At 37.1% G+C, this 19,043-nt stretch overlaps 2 pseudogenes; both read right to left on the reverse strand.

The window, feature by feature from the left end:
* Nucleotides 1-6,007: 6,007 nt before the first annotated feature.
* On the reverse strand, nucleotides 6,008-17,466 carry LOC139177686 (olfactory receptor 5W2-like; annotated as a pseudogene).
* A 1,326-nt stretch (nucleotides 17,467-18,792) lies between these two features.
* Nucleotides 18,793-18,909, reverse strand: LOC139177900 (U2 spliceosomal RNA; annotated as a pseudogene).
* Between the last annotated feature and the right edge of the window lie 134 nt (nucleotides 18,910-19,043).

Genomic DNA, 19,043 nt, shown 5'->3' on the forward strand with positions numbered 1-19,043 from the left:
TAAATGAATCAGAGAGGAAAAAAGAAAAACGAATTAAAAGAAATGAGGACAATCTCAGAGACCTCCAGGACAATATTAAATGCTACAACATTCGAATCATAGGGATCCCAGAAGAAGAAGACAAAAAGAAAAACCATGAGAAAATACTTGAGGATATAATAGTTGAAAACTTCCCTAAAATGGGGAAGGAAATAATCACTCAAGTCCAAGAAACCCAGAGAGTCCCAAACAGGATAAACCCAAGACAAAACACCCCAAGACACATATTAATCAAATTAGCAAAGATCTTCAATCTTTAAAACCACATGGAAGAGACACCAGATTCTAGCGAGACCAGATTCTAACTTAGGACTGAGCTTTCCCTTTGTTTAAAAATATTCACTTGAATACAAAAAAAAATACTATTTTTTGTCTCTCTAAAAAAACATAGTTGGTTTAAGAATGTTTTTCTTAGTTCCAGAAACAGTGAGTACATCACTGACTAGCAATGATAAAAATATTTATGTTACTGGTTTTAGCTGAACTTTTGTTTAGCATTTGGTAAAAAGCCTCTTAATGAAAGTGAAAGTGGAGAGTGAAAAAGTTGGCTTAAAGCTCAACATTCAGAAAATGAAGATCATGGCATCTGGTTCCATCACTTCATGGGAAATAGATGGGGAAACAGTGGAAACAGTGTCAGACTTTATTTTTTAGGTCTCCAAAATCACTGCAGATGGTGACTGCAGCCATAAAATTAAAAGACGCTTACTCCTTGGAAGGAAAGTTATGATCAACTTAGATAGCATATTCAAAAGCAGAGACTTTTTTTTGCCAACAAAGGTCCGTCTAGTCAAGGCTATGGTTTTTCCTTTAGTCATGCATGGATATGAGAGTTGGACTGTGAAGAAGGCCGAGTGTCGAAGAATTGATGCTTTTGAACTGTGGTGTTGGAGAAGACTCTTGAGAGTCCCTTGGACTGCAAGGAGATCCAACCAGTCCATTCTAAAGGAGATCAGCCCTGGGATTTCTTTGAAAGGAATCATGCTAAAGCTAAAACTCCAGTACTTTGGCCACCTCATGTGAAGAGTTGACTCATTGGAAAAGACTCTGATGTTGGGAGGGATTGGGGGCAGGAGGAGAAGGGGACGACAGAGGATGAGATGGCTGGATGGCATCACTGACTCAATGGACGTGATTCTGAGTGAACTCCGGGATTTGGTGATGGACAGGGAGGCCTGGCGTGCTGCGATTCATGGAGTTGCAAAGAATCGGACATGACTGAGCGACTGAACTGAACTGAACTGAACTGAGGCATGAAATAAGTTATTACTGACCTGCTTTCTACAAATTTGCTATCGCTTTCCCGTAATGCTCATCACCTCTTTGTGGAGAGGTTATTGTCTAGGATGACTCTCTTGACCAGTGGAACAAAAGAGCTAAAAGGAAGTGAAAACAGAAGACTGTACCACATATATTGGCATCACTTTAGATTTTAAATGACTTTCAATTTAATTGAATGTAAATTATATGAGGGACAATAAATGTTTCTAAAATGCAAAGACCTTGCTCTTTCTGTTGTATTTATGTGTATGCCTGTGTATATATATTAATGTAAATGAAAGCAATGGACTTTTTCTTTAGACCTAAGTAAATACAGTACATGGTTTACATGGAGGTGAATTTGTACCTGTTTTTCCTTTTATTTTAGTATCTATGCTATAAAACAAAACACACCTTAAATTTTTTTGTTTCTATAAAACAATTTTTGTTTCTATAAAACACAACACACCTTAAATTCATGTACAGTGGCTTAGCGAAAAAAAGGAGCAAAGACTTTTATGTGAGCCAACAGAAAAATAAAATTACATTATGAATGTTAACAAGTTCAGACAGATTCTTCCAATTTTGTGAAGAAAATATTATTTCTGCCATTAAATGCATATTTTAGTGAGTAAGTAGGCATAAAGTCCTTCATTCACAAACTTATTTTTTCCCAAATTTAAATATTTTCTCTTATTATTCTTAAGTTAGGATCTGGAAACATACGTGGAAAGAGCAGGTCTTGGGTAGCTGAACAGTAATGAGCATTTGGTCTTTTATTTCACTGGGTATACTGGGACTTAAATTCCGGTGCTATGACCCTTAGGCTTTAGTGTTATTCAAACACTTCATTAATTATATTTATTCTTCTGTATATTCCCCTGGAAGAAGAAGACATGGCCAGATAGCATCACTGACTCAATGAACATTACTTTGAGCTAACTCTGGGAGATAGTGGAGGACAGAGGAGCCTGGTGTGCTGCCATTCCTGAGATTTCAAAGAGTCATAAAGACTTTGAAACAGGACAACCACCACAACATTCCCCTGTGAACTCAGAAACAATTTAGCAGAAGCTGAATTTGTGTGCTTCATTATTGTGTTTGTATGGTGTGTGTCAGTTACCGTGAAACTATTTCTTCCTTCTCTAGTCAAAGAGGAAATTTAGTGAAATTCTAAGAGATCTCTCTTCATCAAACTCTTTTTGATTGTTCATTGTGTTGTTTAAATATTCTCCTTCACTACCTCATGTCAGAATATTACACTTTGGTCATATTTTCTTTTATCTTGAAATATAATCCTATGTCATAAAAATCATCCTTCTTATCTATACAATTCTTTGATTTTTAGTGTACTTTCAAGTATGTTCAGTCATTACTGCTATCTACTTCCAGAATATCTTCATCAGCCCAAGAAGAAATCTACACCTACTACCTCTCACTCTCCTTTCCTCCCTCTCAAGCCCTAGCAACTGCTAATCTACTTTCTGATTCTATGTGGTTTCCTATTATTGGCCTTGCATATAAAAAGAAACATGCAGTGTGTGTGGGAGGGGGGGGTGTATTTCCTGTCAGGTTTCTTTTCCTTGGTAAAATATTTTTCAAGTTTAATCCATGCTGTTACATGTGCTAAAATTTTGTTTCATTACATGGCTGAATAGCATTTCATGTTATGGATATTATACACTTTTGGTGATCCATTTTTCAGAAGGATGAACACTGGCTTGTTTCTACCATTTAGTTGATATGAATAATGACACTACAAACATCCTGTCAATCCCTTTCAAGACAGCCCTCATTGCCAAATATCAGTTTTTCCCCACTCTCCAACCACACATCATCCAAGGACATTTTACCGATTTTTTTTTACTTCATCACATTGTCTAAATAGTGCACTCTTTTCTGCATTATGTTTATTTATTTAATATTTTTTTTACTACATTAAAGACCACAGGTATAGAATCAATGGTTGCTCTGTATTTCCTAAACTTCATGGTAATAGGATTTGTAAAGGCAGTGATTTCTAAATATTTATTGTTATGCATTTTTCACTGTCAAATGAAGAACAGAGAACAATGAAAAGGATAAAAATATGTTGGGAGCTGCGTTAGGCATTACTGACAAAATGGAGGCACGGCCCCAACTCCCTCTCCTTGTCCTGCAGGCATGGACCCAGGATGAAGGAGTTAGGCCTTGTGATTCTGACTTGTTTTTTTCCTCTCCTCAGCTGAGTTGACTGAAAATAATATTAAGGCACTTATTGTTCTTGAGAGGAGCATGAGAAGGTACAAAGCCTTCTCAGCTGTGCTCAGAGAATAATTCATAAAGTTAATCATTGACATTCGTTCCAGGACCTTTACAAAAGAGTGTTCCAAGATGAGCACATAGGCCACAGCTTGAAGCCATGGGAGGGATTGCTATCTGAAACCTATTTGTGAGGGAAATGTTTATGACAAAGGAGCTTGCTGAATTTAGGGCTTAGGAATAATTAAAATAATTAGAAGCTAAAGATTTAAGGAATGTTGTAATGTTAGCATATTTTGCTATAGCTTATAGAGATTAGGAATTTTAGAGATATTAGTGGTTATAAGCCTTTTTAGAGAAAGTGAGCTCAGGATACTAGGGGCAAACAAGATTTAGAAAGATAAGAAGTAAAGTGAGGAATGTGGTATGCAGCCCAGACATTAGCATGAGTTACAGTGTATTCACAAGGACACATAAGAAGTAGATAAGAGTACTGCTGAGTCAGGAACTCCTTTTGAGGGGCAACAATGATTTATGGAGACAACAAATCTGAGTCAGAGGGAACTGAAAATGTCAAACCTCTGACCTAATGCTTTTTAAAAGTATAAAAGAGAATTTTATGCTTGAAATAAATATGCAGTCCAAGAAAACTGAGAGGCTGCATTGTTACTCGCCAACACCACCCATCCCTTCAGGTTGATTCCCTGGCTGCTGGAGCTGGACTCCGGCAAAAACATACTGGCTTTGGGAATTTTTCTATGTATAAAAATCATATGAGTGAAGATGTCTCATTTTAAAAATTATGCATGGTGAATATTTTTTCTAAGTCAACAGAGTTCTATTACTTTTCTTAAAATAACTTGTTTACTATTATTTATATAGTTATATACAAAATTGGAAAATATCTTGGAAGTTACACTTTTATGTCCTCCCAAACAAATATCAATGGAATTCTCCACACTCTTAAAACAGGGTTTACCATCTTGGTACCTGGTGTGATCGGGCTGCTTCCTAAGGTCACAGAAAGTAAAATAATGCCTTATGTAGATGGTTTTTTGTGGAACTCAAAGAGACAAAGAAAAATGTTTAACCAGGGCTGAACATGAGGAAATAAGAAAGGAAATTATCTTAGATGATATGACACAGTGTTGACAGCTAATAATGGCAGAACAATAATGTACTTTACCAAGGTTCTTCCCATTGCTCTTTGTAACCTACTTTTCAACTTTTCTTTTTTCTCTGATTTATTCAGATATAACTGTCAAATAGCATTCACATTCATTAGATATACAAAGGGATGGTTTGATATATATATATATATATATATATATATATATATATATATATATAGATTGTGAAATGATTACCACACTAAAATTGGTTAACACATTCATTACTTCACATAGCTACCATTGTAGTGTGTGTATAGTGAGAACATTTAAGATCTACTTTTGTAACCTATTCCAAGTTTATAATATGTTATGGTTAACTACAGTCACCATGTATATTAGATCCCCAGAACTTATTCATCAAATGTAATAACAGAAAGTTTGCACACTTTGAGCATCATCACCCATTTCTCCCACCTTCCAACTCCTAGCGACCAATAATCTTTCTGTTTCTATGTGTTCATTCTGCCTTTTTAGATTCCACATATACATGAGATCATACAGTACTAGTTTTTCTCTGACTGACATATTTAACTTAGATTAAATATGACTTCTTTACTGCTAAAGACGGGGGATTCTCTACTTCAAGACCTGTTCAATTGTCACATTCTCTGACTGCTATCTTTTCTTCACCCACAGAGCCCCAGGCTCCAGACCAGAGCAGCACTGGGAAGAGCCCGCATGTGTCCCAGGACCATCCATATGAGACTGAATATCTTTACCCAAAGATGCTTTTACTTTACACTAGTTTTAGATACTTTGCTTTTGGATTTAAAGCACTCAATTTTTTATTCCATGATGATTTTAAGTCTAATTATGATTTACTTGACTGTTTAGTTCATTATTGTCTAATACTAGCACCATCTTAAATTCATTAATATAGAATATAAAAAGAAATACTATAAAATATAAAGATCCTAAATGCTGGAAGATTGATCAATACATGCATAATGTCTTAATGAAATTGAAATATTGTTTGAATAGAAAATTACTCCAGAATTAGCACAATTAGAAATGTCAAAAGCTCTTTCAAAACTAGCAAGTACCATATAGAAACTCTGGCCACATAATAAGCATAATATGTGAGGGGAACTGAAATATCTCTTAAGAGCAGGGTTTAATTCAAATAATTGTTCATTTAGGAATATGAAAAAAAAAGTTATGTTTCTCATGTGTCATGACATATAATTTTAATTAAGCAATTACTATATGTGTGCAGTAATATGTACAATATATAATAAAAATATTAAACATAGTTTATTTTTCAATTTTTCTAGGGTCTCTTTTATATTTTTGTTTCACAAACTATAAATCAGAGGGTTTAACATGGGAATAACAAAGGTGTAAAGCAATGAGGTCATTTTGTCTTGATCTGGAGAGTAGGAAGAAGTTGGTTGGAAATTCATAAAGAGTAGAGTTCCCTGGAAAATGTCCACCACATTTAGGTAGAAAGTACAGGTGGAGAAAGCTTTGAACCTCCCCAAGGCAGAGTGGATTTTCAAGACTGAAAGGATGATATAACAGTAAGACTCCTGAAATTGTACTCAGTTCAATGAAACCGAAAACAATAAACAACAGCAACTCATTGACCTGGATATAAGAGCAGGAAAGGAGGAAAAGTGGAGGTAAATCACAGAAAAAAATGGTTAATCACATTTGACCCACAGGAATATAAGTGGAATACTAATGTTGTGTGAATCAAAGCATCTACCATTCCCACCAGGTAAACCCCGGCCATGAGCAGGGAGCACATCCCGCTGGACATGCTAACTGCATAGAGCAAGGGATTGCTGATGGCCTTGTATTGATCATAGGCCGTAACTGCCAGCAAGACACTCAGAATCTTCAAAGATACAGAAGACCAAGAATTGCAGAGTACAGCCACAGAAAGAGATAGATTTTTTCTTGGCAAATAGGTCCACCAGCATCTTGGGCCCAATGGCTGTGGAATAGCAGAGGTCACAGAAAGAGGTAGCTGTGGAAAAAGTACGTGGGTGTGTGCAGCTGGAGATCTATCTACCTCCAGAACATTTTCATCAGTTCAGTAAGAAGCCCACACCTATTAGCTCTCATTCCCTGTCCCTGCTGACCCCAGGAAGCAACCACTAATTTTTATTCTGACTCTGAGCAGTTTCTTATTCTTTGTCTTGCATTTAAAGAGAATCATGCAATATGTGCTGTATTTTTTTCTTTTCTCAGGTTTCTTTTCTTCAGTGAAGTATTATCAAGGCTCATCCATGTTGTGTATGTGTCAGAATCAGAATTCTGTCTCATTGAAGGGCACAATAATATTTCATTTTGTGGATACTACACACTTTATTGACTCATTTTTCTATTGGATAAATGTTGGGTTGTTTCTGCTCTTTATCTGTCATGAAAAATGATGCTATGTTATTCTTGCCAATGCAATCTTTCAAGGCAGCCATCATCACTAAACATTATCTTAGTCCTATATTCCAACCACATACGAAAGGATATTTCATTGATTTTATGTCTCACTCACATTCTCCAAACCAAGCACTTTTTAAATGATCTATGTTACTTTGCTCTTGTAAGAATCTCTGCTAAATTTAAAGCCTCATAAATTAGAGCAATAATTATTTTGTATTTTATAAACTTCATGGCACAAGTATTTGTAAAGGTAGTACTTTCTAAATGTTTTCCTTAAGCATTTATGACTACAGGGTAGAAAATAATGTGCTGTGCTCAGTTGCTCAATAATGTCCAACTCTTTGCAACCCCCTGGACTGTAATCATCCAGGCTCCTCTGTCCATGGAATTTTCCCAGTAAGAATACTGAAATTAGGTTGCCATTTCCTCCTCCAGTTGATCTTCCCAACTCAGGGATGGAACCTGTGTTGGGTTCCATCTCCTGCATTGGCTGGCAGATTTTTTTACCACTGAGCCACCTGAGAAAATTACATAAAAAAACAGCAATATATCAGCTTTGAATAATTGTCTACAGATATACCTCAATTGTACCAAAAACTCTTAATGACCTGGATAACCATGGTGGTGTGGTAAAAAATTTACAGCCAGATATCCTAGAGTGTGAAGTCAAGTGGGCCTTGACAGTACTACTATGAACAAAGCTAATGGGGTTGATGGAATTCCAGCTGAGTTATTTGAAATCTTAAAATGATGCTGTTAAAATGCTTCACTCAATATGCCAGGAAACTTGGAAAACTCGCAAGTGGTCACAAGACTGGAAAAGATCAGATTTCATTCCAACCTAAAAGAAGGGCAATGGCAAAGAATGCACAGACTACCATGCAATTGTGCTCATTACACATGCTTGAAAGGAAATGCTCAAAATCCAACAGACATGAATTGAGAAATCCCAGATATACAAGCTCCATTTAGAAAGGGCAGAACAATGAACAAAGCTAGTGGAGGTGATGGAATTCCAGTTGAGCTATTTCAAATCCTGAAAGATGATGCTGTGAAAGTGCTGCACTCAATATGCCAGCAAATTTGGAAAACTCAGCAGTGGCCACAGGACTGGAAAAGGGCAGTTTTCATTCCAATCCCAAAGAAAGGCAATGCCAAAGAATGCTCAAATTACAACACAATTGCACTCATCTCACACGCTAGTAAAGTAATGCTCAAAATTCTCCAAGCCAGGCTTCAGCAATATGTGAAGCATGAACTTCCTGATGTTCAAGCTGGTTTTAGAAAAGGCAGAGGAACCAGAGATCAAATTGCCAACATGCACTGGATCAAGGAAAAAGCAAGAGAGTTCCAGAAAAACATCTATTTCTGCTTTATTGACTATGCCAAAGTCTTGGACTGTGTGGATCACAATTAACCGTGGAAAATTCTTCAAGAGATGGGAATACCAGTGCTCTGGTATTCTGACCTGCCTCTTGAGAAAGCTGTATACAGGTCAGGAAGCAACAGTTAGAACTGGACATGGAATGACAGACTGGTTCCAAATAGGAAAAGGAGTATGTCAAGGCTGTATATTGCCACCCTGTTTATTTAACTTCTATGAAGAGTAGATCATGAGAAACGCTGGACTGGAAGAAACACAAGCTGGAATCAAGATTGCTGGGAGAAATATCAATAACCTCAGATATGCAGATGACACCACCCTTATGGCAGAAAGTGAAGAGGAACTCAAAAGCCTCTTGATGAAAGTGAAAGTGAAGAGTGAAAAAGTTGGCTTAAAGCTCAACATTCAGAAAACGAAGATCATGGCATCCGGTCGCATCACTTCATGGGAAATAGATGGGGAAACAGTGTCAGCCTTTATTTTTGGGGGCTCCAAAATCACTGCAGATGGTGACTGCAGCCATGAAATTAAAAGATGCTTACTCCTTGGAAGGAAAGTTATGAGCAAACTAGATAGCATATTCAAAATCGGAGACATTACTTTGCCAACAAAGGTCCGTCTAGTCAAGGCTATGTTTTTTCCAGTAGTCATGTATGGATGTGAGAGTTGGACTGTGAAGAAAGCTGAGCGCTGAAGAATTGATGCTTTTGAACTATGGTGTTGGAGAAGACTCTTGAGAGTCCCTTGAACTGCAAGGACATCCAACCAGTCTATTCTAAAGGAGGTCAGTCCTGTATGTTCTTTGGAAGGAATGATGCTAAAGCTGAAACTCCAGTACTTTGGCCGCCTCATGAGGTAAATTGACTCATTGGAAAAGACTCTGATGCTGGGAGGGATTGGGGGTAGGAGGAGAAGGGGATGACAGAGGATGAGATGGCTGGATGGCATCACTGATGCGATGGACATGATTTTGTGTGTACTCCGTAAGTTGATGATACAGGGATACCTGACATGTTGCAATTCACGGGGTAGCAAAGAGTCGGACATGACTGAACTCAACTGACTGAGGAACCAGAGATCAAATTGCTAATATTAGTTGGATCATAGAAAAATCAAGAAAATTCCGAAAAATATCTACTTCTGCTTCATTGACTATGAAAAAGCCTTTGACGGCATGGATCACAATGAGCTGTGGAAAATTCTTAAAGAGCTGCAAATACCAGACCACATTACCTGCCTCCTCATAAATCTGTAAGCAGTCAAGAAACATCAGTCAGAATCGTACTTACATAAAAGTTGTACATTGCCACCATGTTTACTTAATTTGTATATGCAGAGTACATCGTGGAAAATTCCAGATTGGATGAATCCCAAGCTGGAATCAAGATTTCCTTAAGAAATATCAACAACCTCAGATATGCAGATGATATCACCCTAATGGCAGAAATGGAGAGGAAGTAAAGAGTCTCTTTAGTGAAAGAGTGAAAGAGACTCTTTCAGTCTCTTTCACTGAAGGTGAAAGAATAGAGTGAAACTGCTGGCTTAAATGCAACATTCAAAACACAAAGATTACAACATCTAGTCCCATTACTTCATAGCAAATAGATGGGGAAAAAGTGGAAGTAGTGATAGATATTTTCTTGGTCTCCAACATCACTATGGACATTGAAATTAAAAGGCACTTGTCACTTTTCAGTTTCATGCATTGGAGAAGGAAATGGCAACCCACTCCAGTGTTCTTGCCTGGAGAATTCCAGGGACGGAGAGGCCTGGTAGGCTGCAGTCCATGGGGTCGCACAGAGTTGGACACGACTGAAGTGACTTAGCAGCAGCAGCTCATTGGATGGAAAGCTATGACAAACCTAGAGAGTGTATTAAAAAGCAGAGGTATCACTTTGCTGACAAAGATCCAAATGGCTAAATCTTTTCCCAGTAGTTATGTAAGGTTAGGACCATAAAGGGAGTAGGACCATAAAGAAGGCTGAGGGCTGAAAAATAGATGCTTTCAAATTGTGGTTCTGGAGAAGACTCTTGAGAGTCCCTTCGATAGCAAAAGGATCAAACCAGTCAATCCTGAAAAAAAAGCAACCCTGGATATTCTCTGGAAAGACTGATGTTGATGCTGAATCTCCAATTCTTTGGCCATCTGCTGTGAAGAGCCAACTCACTGGAAAAGACCTTGATGCTGGGAAAGATTGAGGGTAGGAGGAGAAGGGGGTGACAGTATATGAGACTGTTGGATGGCATCACTGACTCATTGGACATGAGTTTGAGCAAACTCAGGAAGATAATGGAGGATAGGAGAGCCTGGCGTGCTACAGCTCTTGGGGTCACAAAGAGTCCAATGAGACTTAACACCTGAACAACAATAACAATATCTATATCTATCCCAAAAGTGAGGAAAATGTTTGAAATCCATGCATCTATATATCTGACAAAGAACTTGTATCCAAACTTTATGAAAATCTATCATCAATAATAAAATTCAAATTAATAAAATCTGCACAAAGGATTGAATATATACTCTCACCAAGAAGATATATAAATAGAAAGGTCATGTATAGCTCTTTGCTCAGCATATTTACTTATTAGGGACATGACAATAAAGTAACAATGGGTTAAAATTAAAAATACGGATCATGCCTAATTTTCTTTTTTATCTGAATTTTCATTAGTATTTCACATGAACACAGATTATATTCTTATTTGTTTGGGTTACATTTCTATTTATTTTTTTGGTTGTTTGTTTCCTGCTTTTTCTTGTCTTTTTTTTTTTTTTTTCTATACACCTAAGAAATTCATCAAGCTAAATTTCATATCATTAGTATATTTTTAATTTGGGAAAAATGATTCATAGGAACAATTGTTGATACCCTTTTAATGTCATTGCAATTCTTGGTGATATCAACCCAATATTAAATATTAAATATATTAATGTGGAAATATTGTTGAGAAAACCTCAAGCCACATAACTAATTGCTAATAATTTTTGACTGGTTAAAAACAAACAAACAAAAAAAGTGGATGCTTTTTTTTTTTTCACAAAAGAATGTCAGCACCATTATTTACCTCTCTGGCACATATTTGTTATATGTAGAACTGCCCTTGATCATGCAATTCTAGTTCTTATTATTTTTTTCCTTTTTATTTTAATTGGAGGCTAATTACTTTACAATATTGTGGTGTTTTTTGCCATACATTGACATGAATCACCCATGGGTGTACATGTGTACCCCATCCTGACCCTCCCACCCACCTCCCTCCCCATCCCACTTCTCAGGGTCATCCCAGTGCACCAACCCTGAGCAACCTGCTTCATGCATCGAACATGCACTGGCAATCTATTTCACATATGTTAATATACATGTTTCAATGCTATTCTCTCAAATCACCCCATCCTCTGTTCTCCCAAAGAGTCCAACAGTCTGTTCTTTACATCTGTGTCTCTTTTGCTGTCTCACATATAGGGTCATCGTTACCATATTTCTAAATTATATATATATATATATATATATATATATATATATATATATACATATTTCTATATACATATGCATTAATATACTGTATTGGTGTTTTTCTTTTTGACTTATGTCGCTCTGTATAATAGGCTCCAGTTTCATCCACCTCATTAGAACCTCATTAGAATTCTTTTTAATAGCTGAGTAATATTCCACTGTGTATATGTACCACCACTTTCTTATCCATTCGTCTGCAGATGGACATCTAGGTTGCTTCCATGTCCTGGCTATTGTAAACAGTGCTGCAATGACTACTGGGGTCATCACTGAAAGAGAACACCTGTCTCTTTCAGTTCTCCTTTCCTCCGTGTGTATGCCCAGCAGTGGGATTGCTGGGTCGTGTGACAGTTCTATTTCCGGTTTTTTAAGGAATCTCCATACTGTTCTCCATAATGGCTGTACTAGTTTGCATTCCCACTAACAGTGTAAGAGGGCTCCTTTTTCTCTGCACCCTCTCCAGCATTGTTTTTAGACTTTTTGATAGCAGCCATTTTGACCTGGAATGAGATGGTTCCTCATTGTGCTTTTGATTTGCATTTCTCTGATAATGAGTGATGTTGAGCATCTTTTCATGTTTTGTTAGCCATTTGTACATCTTCTTTGGAGAAATGTCTGTTTAGTTCTTTGGCCCATTTTTTTGATTGGGTCGCTTATTTTTCTGGAATTGAGCTTCAGGAGCTGCTTGTATATTTTTGAGATTAATTCTTTGTCAGTTTTTTCGTTTGCTATTATTTTCTCCCATTCTGAAGGCTGTCTTTTCACCTTGCTTATAGTTTCCTTCGTTGTGCAAAAACTTTTAAGTTTAATTATTTCTATGCAAATTAATTTTCCCTTAGGTACTCCTTGATCTTCTGGGCTTCAAAAATCGCTTGAGGTGCATTTTATTCAACTAGAACCAATCAATCCTAAGGAAATCAACCCTGAATATTAATTGGAAGGACTGGTGCTGAAGCTGAGGCTCGAATAACAGGTTCACATAGAAGTCTTATTAGTGCAAATTTCTTATTTTGCAAAATCCCAAAATAAAAGTTATTATACATTCTTTCACTTTTTTTTAGTTTAGTTATTGATTCCTAAATAATAATAATAATAATAATAATAATTCCTATAATGTTATTCAACCTTGCAAATTCCGGAAGAGGCAAAATCAGTCAGTCAATTTCACTGTTGACTTTCCATTTAATGGGTTTAATGTTTTTCTTTTTTACATCACACAAGTAGATCTAATAAAAATGGCCCGATTTTAGATAAAATTTGTCCTTAGATACTATAATAAATTTATATCATATAGATGAAACTCAGTAATTCATCACAATCTATTGACACTCTATTTTGCTTAGAATTTCATATACTTAGGACAAAGTTTTTCTACTGTATTTCTACTCATGAGCAGCAATTCCAAAAGAGTTTGTGTAAATTGATAAAATATGTTAGAGATAGACTTGTCAAACTTTTGTCAAAGAAAATAATTTTCTGTAAGTTTTGATCCACCATGAGCTCTTTTCCTAAAATGCCATAATGTCTAACAAAGGCCTCCCTGAGTAACAGAGGCATTTCTTAGAGTTTACTTCTATCTAAAATATCTTCACATAAGGAAATTTCATAGGGCAGTTTGAAAACCTGAAGCTTCAGTGGCTTTTAGCTTTATAATTTTAATAGGAAATTAAGAATGTCTTTCAGTCTTGTAAGGTTTTTCAAATATATGACCATATCCACATTTTCTCAATAAATGGATTCACCTCTAGCCTTCAAGAAACAAAAACAAAATAGTCAAATATCAAGAACTTATAGCTCTTCTTACATATATATATATATATATACATACACACATACATATTCAGTCATGTCCTCCTCTTTACAACCCACGAACTGTAGTCTGCCAGAATCCTCTGTCCAGGGAATTTTCCAGGTAAGAATACTGGATTGGGTTGCCATTTCCTCCTCCAGGGGATCTTCCAACCCAGGGATTGAACTTGAATCTCTTGCGTTAGCAGGTAGACTCTTGGCCACTGTACTGCCAAGTATAATTAATATGCATGTCTTCATAGAGCCATTATTTTAGTATCTGCACCATGTGACGAACCTTCCCCTAAATCTGTTGTGTATAAAATGCATATACTGCAATATACATGTATATTTATACTATCCCTCTGCTAATTTTTTACTGAGATAAAAATAACACTCAAAAATGTTATTTAGTATTTTAATTTTTTATGTGTTTGTTTATTTTCCTTTTGTGACCCAGACAACATGGAGTGTTTTGGATAACAGTATGGAATGCTCAGTCCTTCAGAAAAGAATGCTCACAAATAGGATGAAAAGAAATAACACTTTAAGTAGATGACTGTTCATCACAAAAAGACAGACATCAAAACAGGGATTAAAAGAGGAAACAAGGAAAGGAAATTATCATGGAGGAAGTGATGAAATTCATAGTTCATAAATATTAAAAAATACTAAGGTGATGGCATCCAGCCCCGTTACTGCATGGCAAGTAGAATGGGAAAATGTGGAAGCAGTGACAGATTTCCTCTTTTGGGGCTCCAAAATCACTGTGGATTATAACTGCAGCCATGATATCAGAAGACAATTGCTTCTTAGCAGGAAAGCATTGACAAACATAGTGTGTTGAAAAGCAGAGACATTACTCTGCCAATAAAGGTCCATATAGTCAAGGATATGGTCTTCACAGTGGTCACATATGGTTGTGGGAGCTGGACTGTAAAGACAGCAGAGTGACAAAGAATTGAAGCCCTGGAACTGTGATGCTGGAGAAGACTCCCGAAAGTCCCTTGGACAGCAAGGAGACCAAACCTGTCAATCTTAAGTGAAATTAATCCTGAATATTCACTAGAAGGACTGAGGCTGAAGTTGAAACTCCAATATTTTGGTCACCTGATGCGAACAGATGACTCATTTGGAAAGTTCCTGATGCTGGTAAAGATTGAGAGCAGAAGGAAAAGAGAGTAACAGAGGTTGATGATGGCTGGATGGCATCAGAGATTGGTGATGGCTGGATGGCATCGCCAATGCAATGATGTTAACTTGTGAAAATTCTGGGAGATGGTGAGAGACAGGGAGGCCTGGTGTGCTACAGACCATGAGGTTGAAAAGAGACACAACTGAGTGACTGAACAACCACCACAATGACAGCATGATGATGTACAATACTAATGTCCTGTCCATTGGTCCTTATAACTGTCTTTCCTTCCTTTTCTTCAAGCTTTATTCAGTTAAAATCGACAATTAGCACATATAAGGTATTCAAAATGTAGATATGATATATGAATATATTGTGAAATGGTCACCACAGTATGCTTAGTAAAGGATTCATTAATTCATACAGTTAGTATTTAGAATGTGTGTGTCATGAGGACCATTAAGATCTAGTCTCCTGGCAAATTTCAAGTTTATAATGTAGAATTATTACCTAGAGTCATCATATACATTAGATCCCCAGAAGTTATTCACTGAATAATAGAAAGCTTGGCCATTATTACTCATTTTGCCCACTTTCGAGACTCTGGAAAAAACCACCAGTCTACTCTCTAATTCTATGAATTTGAAATATTAAGATTCAACATATATGTGAAGCTATACAGTACTTATCTTTATCTATTTTAGTCAGCATAATGAATTTATGGTTCTTCCATATGTTATAAACAAAACTTCTTGAATTCTAAAAGACAGTCTTGTCCCTCTCAAGACACATCTAATTGTCACATCTTCTGCCCAATATCATTTTATCTCCCAAGTAGAATAATTACTAGATCTAAGACTGAATATATCTATCTAAGGATACACTGGTTTCAGATTTTATTTTGGATTTAAAATCCTCATTTTTTATTTCATAATGATTTGAGATTTCTTATAAGCTATATAGCTGTTTAATCAATTAATGCTTCTTATTAGCATTAGCTTATATTCATTAGTATAGAAAGTACAGTGTATACCATAAAACATAAAGAAACTCAAAGATTTCTCTGGAACTACAATGATTCTTAATGTAGCTGAAATACTATTTATTTATTTATTTTTAAAGGAAACTAAACAATTTTAGGTAATCACATTGCCGTGATCCTATACAGTAAAATGGAAATTCAAAGGACATGATTTTTCTGAATGCAGGAGACTCTGGTTTCATTCCTGGGTCCAGAAGATTCCCTGGAGAAGGGACAGGCTACCCACTCCAGTACTCTGGCCCAGAGAATGCCATGGACTGTATAGTCCATGGGGTCACAAAGAGTCAGGCACCACTGAGCCACTTTCACTTTCACATGCAGATATTATTTAAAAAAAAAAATGTGGTAACAGATCTAGAACCTTTGGCAAGCTAACGAATGAGTAATATAAATATGAATAATCAACTTTGTCCTTCATGGTGATTACCATCTGGTATTTGCTTTGAGAGCAGTTGAACTCCTCATTGTTAAAGAGAAATAATCCTTTCCTCTCTGAAACATTTGTGAACCATTCAGTTGGGTGTGGTGAATAAAATTCTTAAGGATCTAATACATAAAAATGCAATAGGAAAAGCACATTATTTTTTTGCTCCCTTTCTCAAAGGATGGAATATTTTGTATTTGCCCTGATTTTGTGTCTTGACTTCATGTACCATTTTATAGTGACATTTTTAGCTGAAATACAATGGGACTAAAAATATTGATATAATACTAATAAATCATGTTGGTATGTGTGGTTGTCACATAGGATTCACAGGAGATTTAAATTCACAGTTGTCAACGTAAAGGATTCATGCTATTTAGCTTCTTCATGAATCTATACCACGAAGGAAGAGCATTTCGCAACATATTTCACTGAGGGAACTACAAGGATGATAGGCATAATACTATGTGTCAACTCATGGATTTCTAAGCATTGCTCACAATACAGATCTGATTTTCAACATCAGGGTTCTTTCAGTGTCCTTGAACAGCATTTGTTTTTCTGTTCAGTTCAGTTCAGTCGCTCGGTCGTGTCCAACTCTTTGCCCTCCCCATTGAACCGCAGCACGCCAGGCCTCCCTGTCCATCACCAACTCCCAGAGTTTACCCAAACTCGTGACCATTAGGTCACTGGTGCCATCTAACCATCTCATCTGCTGTCGTCCCCTTCTCCTCCTGTCTTCAATCTTTCCCAACATCAGGGCCTTTTCAAATGAGTCAACTCTCCAAAAACTGGAGTTTCAGCTTCAACATCAGTCCTTCTGATGAACACCCAGAACAGATTTCCTTTAGGATGGACTGGTTGGATTTCCTTGCAGTCCAATGGACTCTCAAGAGTCTTCTCCAACACCACAGTTCAAAAGCATCCATTCTTCTGCGCTCAGCTTTCTTTATTGTTCACCTATATATTCGTCTGCTTTAAGTCCATCAAGTTTGTCCAAATCAATGAACATCTCAGTAATATTCCAGGCGAAGTTCAAGGGAAGCTGTGATGCTCCACTGCCGGAAGCCGGCATATTGCATATTGAGTGCATATTGCATATTGCATATTGAGTGCAGCACTTTCCACAGCATCATCTTTCAGGATCTGGAATAGCTCAACTGGAATTCTATCACTGCTGGTAGCCAGCGTGAGGAACTCCGCCCATGACAAAGGTCATGAGGAAGGAGGCTCGGCATACGCAAAGGTGGGATCGAGCCTCAGGAGTCCCCCATCTACCCTCAAAACCAGAGTCTGCCTACTTTCTGCTTTCACCTACACCTCTGACTTTACGGGGGGCTGCCCCCCACTACCTCCCTCTGAAAAAAGAGTTAGTTTACAGCTCCAGTTAATAATTCCTGGGTGTGACAGTGTTTAACCTACAAACTCCTTTGGAAATCCTCTAGCCTGCCTGAATAGGTTTTTCTGGCCTCATGTGATTGTTCAGAGCCTCCCAACTGTGAGAGGCAGGAGATGTTCTAAACTGTCTAAACACAGATTCTTTTGAGTAGTTAAAAGATTGATTAGAAATTGTATCGGTAAAGGGATTTTCACTTGTTGGGCCAATGTTTGCTGCTAAGTTTCCATATCCCTTACCTGCTGTGTCCCTGGCAGTGTATTGGTTAATATAATTGGTGTAAGTAGTAGCTTTAATGTTTGTAACCTGGGACCCTTGAGTTAATTCTTTTTCTTGTTATAGCCCACCACACCTTTGCTCTGTAGGAATGCAACTTTATCTAATGCTTTTGGAGGGTGGCGCTTGACTTATCACCTTTAGAGAAAAATAAGTTTTCTGAAGAAAGGGTCTTAAAATGTTAACAGGCCTCCAGGCCAGAAGATGATGCAAATCACCTAAGCTTTTGCATATGATAAGTTTGCAGGAAGAAAGCCTGGCTTGCTGCCTGACTCTATCCCTTCCCCCATTATCCTCTATGCATAACTTAAGGTATAAAAACTACTTTGGAAAATAAAGTGTGGGCCTTGTTCACCGAAACTTGGTCTCCCCATGTCGTTCTTTCTCTTACCTTCTGGCTGAATTATTCAGCCTCTTTTCTACACTGAATTTCCTCACTGAGCTATCCTCATTCTATTACTCTTTATATCCTTAATTAACATTTAATTAAGCAGTTGTTTCCTGATCTTCGCCTACGCCATATCTCCTTCGAATACCCTGGATCAGCCGGGGCTGGTCCCCGGCACTCCACTGTCCTTGAAGGAGTCCACATGGAATGAAGAAGTACTGTGGGAAGTCTATTAGTAACCACCATGCCTTGGGTCTTCACCACGGGCTTCCACCCCCATGCCCGGTTCCAGGAGAGGCTCTGGGACCTCGCTACTGCCGCCAAGTGAAACACGAGGACAATAAAAATCTGAAACTTTTTTTTTTTTTTTTCGTGTCCTCGGATAGAAGACGTATCAGATATTAAACTGATAAGAACAGATACTACACTTGATCTTAGCCAAAAGGCCGAGAAGCGATGAAACATTATTTAAATGTAAGAATAAACCAGCAACATTTGACAAAATTAGAAAACAGGAAATTTTTCCAGAAAGAGAAAGTGCCATATGTAAATTCTTGATACATGAATATAAGTATATTGTATTTCAGAACTA

This window comes from Bos indicus, chromosome 19 (genome assembly GCF_029378745.1).
Source record: "Bos indicus isolate NIAB-ARS_2022 breed Sahiwal x Tharparkar chromosome 19, NIAB-ARS_B.indTharparkar_mat_pri_1.0, whole genome shotgun sequence".
NCBI classification, from domain to species: domain Eukaryota; kingdom Metazoa; phylum Chordata; class Mammalia; order Artiodactyla; family Bovidae; genus Bos; species Bos indicus.